Source organism: Arachis ipaensis, chromosome B04 (genome assembly GCF_000816755.2).
Source record: "Arachis ipaensis cultivar K30076 chromosome B04, Araip1.1, whole genome shotgun sequence".
NCBI lineage: Eukaryota > Viridiplantae > Streptophyta > Magnoliopsida > Fabales > Fabaceae > Arachis > Arachis ipaensis.
Genome location: NC_029788.2, coordinates 120,904,946 through 120,911,601, shown reverse-complemented (window position 1 = coordinate 120,911,601; position 6,656 = coordinate 120,904,946). Strand labels below are relative to the sequence as shown.

Here is a 6,656-nt window from a genome sequence, read left to right as displayed (position 1 = left end):
CAAAGATGTGGATGAAACACGGTATAGAGGAATGATTGGTTCACTAATGTACCTTACCTCCTCTAGACCGGACATTGTCCAAAGTGTTGGTGTATGCTCGAGGTTTCAATCTCACCCAAAGGAATCCCACCTTACAGCCGTTAAACGCATCATTAGATACATTAAGGGAACTAGTGAGTATGGTTTATGGTATCCTAAATCTGATGATTTTTGTACAGTAGGGTTTTGTGATGCAAATTATGCGGGAGATAGAGTGGATAGAAGGAGCACCTCCGGCATGTGTTGCTTCCTTGGAAGCTCACTCAACATGTGGTCAAGTAAAAAACAAGCCACAGTGGCTCTATCCACAGCTGAAGCTGAATATATATCCGCATCTGCTTGTTGTTCACAATTAATTTGGTTAAAAACACAATTGGAAGATTACAAATTAAAGATCAATAGTATACCCTTATTTTGTGATAACATGAGTGCTATAAATATTTCAAAAAATCCTGTTTTGCACTCAAGAACTAAGCACATTGAGATCAAATATCATTTTATTAAAGAACATGTGCAAAAGGGTACTATTGATATTCAATTTGTAAAATCTGAAGAACAACTTGCTGATATTTTTACAAAATCCCTCTGTGAAGACAGATTCTGTTTGTTAAGAAAAAGCTTGGGAATGTTTGATTTAAGCTCTGTTGAAAATTTATGAAATTCTGACTCTGTTCAGTTTTGTCTCGTAGGAATGGACGAGATAAAAATAAATGCATGCTGGGAGAGCTGTGATTAAGGGGGAGACTGCGCAGAAATAAATTTCTATGGGCCCCACTAAATCTCTTTGACCCCACTCTGACCGTTTTGTTAGTTCCTCACCTTTTTGAAAATCAAAAATCTCTTAGTTGTCTTATCATATCTAGTTGAAAGAGGTATAATGTCAAAACAAATATTTTCTTCTACCTAATCCCTTGATTCTAGGCAACAACTTTTCAGTCTAATTCAAATAAAAGGAAACCACCTTGGTCAATAACCGCCCAACTTGTGCATTACCTCCCTCCCCTCACCACTCTTCAAACCAACACACATATTCATATACATTCTTCATACTCTTCATCCCAATCACCTCCATCGAAACAAACCACAACCATGCAAAGGAAGGTGATAGCCCAGAAAACTTCAAGAAGAAGAAAAACCGAAAAGAACAAGGAACCAATAATGGAAGAAGAAGAAGAGGACTCTTACACCTCACCTCCTCCCTCACCACCGAAGAAGACAACCCATGGCCAAAGCTCACAAAAGAAGAAAAGCTTCGTGTTACACAACATAAGGGAACCGGCCAACTTGGAATCATTGGATTTCAAAAATAAGTTCAACAGGCCTCATTCACATTTTGATCCAGTAAGATTCAATTCATGTGCCTCTTATGAGCTCCACAAGGAAGTATTGGAGAAGCGTCGCTTATGTGCCACACACTTAGTGAACCTGGACTCACTTGCAGCCAAAAGAATGAACTTTTCTTCTCTGTTTGATAATCTTCAATGGACACCACTGCTTCATATCCAAAAACCGGTTTATCCCGTTTTGGTCCGCGAGTTCTATGCCAACATGCGACTAATGGATGGCGTCATTCACTCCTATGTGAAGGGAGCTCACATAATCCTTGATAATGCAAGCCTTGGGATGGCTCTGGACTACAAAGAAAAGGGACCAAGGGTTTACATGTCCAAGAAATGGGATTTACAGGTTGGGATCACTTACCAGATGGCTTTAAATCAAACCTGCGAAAGTCTCTCTAGAATGGATGGCTCAAATCCAACTCTCAAGGAGCTCGGTCCAGATAAGACAATTCTCCTCTACAAACTCATATCTCATGTTCTCCTACCACAAAGTGGTTCACGCCTCCGGGTAACAGCCTCTGACTTTCTTGTCCTTTTTGCTCTTGTTACTTCCTCTCAAATTTCCTTTGCATATCTTATGATAAGGCATATGTGGGAATCTGTAAAGAATACAAAAAGGGATAGTCTTCCATATGGCATGTTTCTCACCAGCATCTTTGAATATTTTGAAGTTAATCTAACAAATGAAGCTATTGAGAATAAGGTTTCATTTATAAAAGGAAAAGGAGTTTCAAGCACCAAAGGAAAATGAGATGGGACTGGTAACAAGAATGCTGACTCTGAATCAGGAGTACAATTTCTCGGTTGACTCGTGTTTTCTGAATTCTGGTGCTATTCGGTTCTTTTTGAACTTTTGTTGGGTTGGATACTCTTATAACTCTGAGATACCCTGTGATACTCTGTTTTGTTTGATTATATTTTGGATATTTTGTTTGTTATCTCAAATCTGTTTGCAGGTGCCCCTTTGATGACAAAAGGGGGAGAAAGTGCTAAAATTGAAACTGAAATTCAGGGGATGAAATTCTCTCTTGAGAATTCATGATCACCCTTGACAGAATAATTCACTTGATGCTTGATTAATGCCTCTGTTTTGATTATAATTGTGATCTGTTTTGAATATATGACTGCCTGTTTGGTTTTCTTGTAAATAGACTTGATAAATACTCTTTTTTTTTGGCAGTTTCTTTAAGCATTAAGTATGAAAATAATTGTTGAAAGTTGCTGTGATCATGCCTTGATTGAAGATATTTTCTCACCATAAGTATGTTGCTTTGCTTTGAATGGAAAATTTTTTTTTCAAAAGAATTTTGGTTGAATTGTTTGAGCAGAAAATCAATTTATTGATAACAAATGAGTTTTGTATATCATTCAATTCTGCTCATAAATCAAGCATTTAGCATCATGTAATGAATATGCTAAATAACATTGTTGTTTGAGGCTTGATTAAAATGTTACAGTTTAGTGCTTCCCTTGGTAAAATAAGCATACATTAAGGGGGAGCCATGTGACATTTAGAAAGGGGGAGAAATTCATATTCAAAAGGAGTATTCTTTACTCAATCTTTAAATTTTTCTCCATTTCAATTTTAATAATGTTTGTCATCAAGGGGGAGATTGATGAGTTTGGAAAACTCTATTTTAATTTTGATGATGAACAAACATTATTAAAATAATAAAATACAAAATTATTAATTTAATTTTTATTTAACATATGTTAATTAATAATTTTGTTGCAGGTTTTATTAATTGGGCCGAAAATAAAATTCTGGTGCAAACCCAATTGTATAAAAAATATTCAGCCTTGATTTAATGCAAAAAATATATAATGAGTATGGCTGAATTAATTTTGGGCCGAAACAATATAAATTGACAACCCCAAAGTGTTAATATTAGCTCAGCTTTGAAACAAAAATGTCCAAATCAATTGTGGCTGAAGCTAGTTATGATTATGGGCCAAATTAATTTTGTTATTGTTACAAGCCCAAGATTTTGCTAAGTGATCCAATGCTTGATCCAAAAATTCATCAGAAAAGTAAATGTTACCATTTGCCTTAAGCTTTCCAACGGATTCCATTTCTTTCTTTGAATGGATTTCAAATTTAATTTGTTAGCATTGGGAACATGAGAGAGAATTTGACTTTGATTTGATGGAAATCATTATGCTTCACGCTACTCCACCTAAGGAAGTAAAAGCAACCTTTTCTCAATTAATTTTGTTTATTTCATTAAATTGCTTTTCTTCCAAGAATGTTTCTTCTCTCTCATCTCTTTCTTCTCTTCGGTCATTAACCAGAAAACCATGGAAGCTACATTAAGCTACCAAAAGGAAGGAAAAGCAAGTCTAAAGACCATCATGATAATGGCAAGAAAACATAAAAAATGTAGTGGCTAAGATCTTCAACCATGAATGATAAGATATGGTGATGAGATCTTGGCTTCTTCATACCAAAAATGGTAGAAGGAGATTCGGCCAGCATGGAGAAGATTCTTGGAGGCATGGCTTGTCTCTGATTCTACTCAACCACCACAGGAAGTAGCTAGAGTGGCGAAGTGATGGAAGAGGCAGAGATTGGAGCAGATGAAGCCATCATCATCATGAAGCATCAAAGGCCAGAAATCCATCTTGGAGAGCAAGCCAAGGATGGAGCGCTCAGATTGATGAAGAGTGATGACCAAGGAAGGACTAGAGGTATTTGCATGTTGGTTTTTGCATGGGTTACCTCTTCTCTCTTTCTGGCCGAACCGGTTACAAGTAAAGGAAAAGAAGTTAAGCTTGGTTTGTTTTGGTTTCAACTGTGGAGGCTTCACTCTTCTATAAAAAGGGTGAACAGCCATAGTTTGAAGCAAGGAGTTAGAAGTAAGCATTGAGAGTGCAAGGCACAAAAGTCTCAGAGCTACCTAAACTTACAGATTTTCTTCTCCTTCAATGTATTCTGTTTTGTATTTTTCTGTTTAATTTTGTCATGTCTTGAGTCTCATGGAAAAAGGCAAACAGTGAGGTTTGTAAGAAAAAGCCATAGAGCGAAAAAAGGCAGAGAGTGCAAAATTAAAAGAAAAAGCCATAGATGTCTTAGAATTCCTTTGTTCATCTATGTTGTGTTTCATGATTCTGTGGGAATCCCCTTGTAAGTTGGGTTAGCACTTTACAGTCTGTAATCAGGAAGATTATAGTGAAATTCCATCATTGTTGTGATGGAGACTGGATGTAGGCTGCACTGCACTTAGCAGCTGAACCAGGATATATCTGAGTGTAGTTTTCTCTCTCTTCTACTCCATTTCTGTTTCTGCTGCACAGGAGCTAAAACCAAAAATATCTCGTGCCAAGTGACGAAACAAAAAATAAAAGTCTCGTGGCTAAGGACGAGACAAAAATAAAAAAAAGTCTCCTCAAAGACCAAAAAGTGTAATTGAAACAAAAAAGGCCTAAGATTCAACCCCCTTCTCTTAGCCACTGAAAACCATCAAAAATAAAAAAAAAATATAGGAAGTCAATTCTAATATAAGCCAATTCAATCTAATTTCCTTTTATTTCTAATTTTAAAATTCTAATAATTAGGATAGTGAAATCTATGCTTATTCGAGAAGACCATGGCAAAGAACATCTATTAACTTTCCTGCATGTAAACGGTCTTTGGTGGTGCGCAATGGCAAAGGACTCATCACCAAGAGGATGCTAAATGACGCAGCTGAATTTGTGCGGTATCCAGGTTCTTACCTTTACATTCTCTGTTCAGTTGATGACTACTTTATCAATGAATTTTGCCTTGATTGCATTGAACTATTAGTTGAGGACACTCGACATGGTAGTGTTGAAATATTGAGTTCGGTGGCACGTTAGGTGATTGATTCTTGGTCATATGTACCTGTCCTTGCTTGAAGTTGAAGCTGCCACAAATGCTTCCTCACAAGTGGGTAATTTATTCTATGTTTGGATCTTTCTGTATTGGTTAGAGTTAACTGTTAACAATCTATCAATTGGTAATTTGGTATGCTATATGTTTGATTTGAGGAAAATATATAAAGTAAGCATTTATGTATCTGTAAAGATGATCTTGTCGTAATTGTTTTCAGAAAATTGATATGAAAATACTTTTCTTACGTCTTGATCTTGGCTCTGGGATTCACTTTTGTTGAACAAAAGAATGATATGAAATATGATACAATATGACATGATAAAAAATTATTTTATCTGAAATATAATACTAGTAAGTTTCTAAACATACAGTAATCTGATCAACAAGCCAGGAAACAAGTCATATAAAATCCATAGTGAAAGTTGAGATGTCTAGGAGACAAAATGTGGAAGCATGAATTTAGTGACAGAGTTCCTTCCTACATATTCTTGGGAGGTCCAGTCAATTATTAATAGGAAGAGTGTTAGGAGGCCAGCAGATTGTATGATTCGTAGCCATCAATTAGCCATCAATAGTGTTTTTAATGGTGCGAGATTTCATCTAATGATAGAGAACTACTTATTTTTCTTTTACTGGCTAAGTGCTGGCCAGAATTTAATAAAAGTGCTGGCTCCCTAGACTTTCTCTTATTGATAGTGATGGGAAGGCGAAAAAGTGAGGAAGGCAATTCCCTCACAGCCGTTCCCTCTAAACATAGCCTGGATAACTGTTTCATGCACTCCCCGAATTCTGGTCTATTTTCAAAACTCCGGCAGTCCTTTAGAATTAACTCCTTGAGGGATGTCATATACAGTATTCCCGGAAAAGTTTTAAGACTTATACACTTGCTTAAGTCCAACAGAACAAGATTCTCATGTAGTACAAGGGATGGATGAACCTCTCTGAGGTCTGGACAGTCACCAAGAATAAGTGTTTCAAGAATAGGAGTCCCAGAAAAGTCAGGTGTTTCCTTTAAATACCATGAATGACTCAAATTCAAGTATTTCAGGTTTCCAAGAAACTGGTCAAAAAAAAAAAAGGAAAATATTTAAAAGGAATACTAATCTTAGATAAAAGGGTCAGGTCAGTATGATTAAATTTAATAGAGCGCTTAAAGAAAGGGTCTTTACCTTTTTCCCAAGCCAAAGTTCCTCAATTCTGCTAAATCGTAGTTCAATTTCAGCAAATTCATGTTCTGTTTCTGCAAGGGGTAGTGTTTTCAAAGGACATCTCCACCAGTGCAGAACTTTTAATGTGCTAGGAAGGCAAGGAAGGTCGGATGGAGGTTCCACTTCCACTTCCACACCACATAATATGAGAAGTTTTGACAGCTTTAGTTTGGAGAAGGCTTCAAATCTCAAATGCTCCTCATAACTTGAGTGTAG

The 6,656-nt window shown here is 36.5% G+C and overlaps 1 protein-coding gene across 1 annotated transcript in view; it reads right to left on the bottom strand.

Annotated features, from left to right (window-relative positions):
* LOC107635075 (TMV resistance protein N) overlaps positions 5,549-6,656 on the bottom strand; it is a 4,500-nt gene continuing 3,392 nt past the window's right edge. The window contains exons 3-4 of the mRNA XM_016338436.2: positions 6,402-6,655; positions 5,549-6,292 (exon numbers count right to left, since the gene is read on the bottom strand). The gene's annotated coding sequence lies outside the window, so the exon portion shown is untranslated. The remainder of the gene's footprint in view (positions 6,293-6,401; position 6,656) is intronic.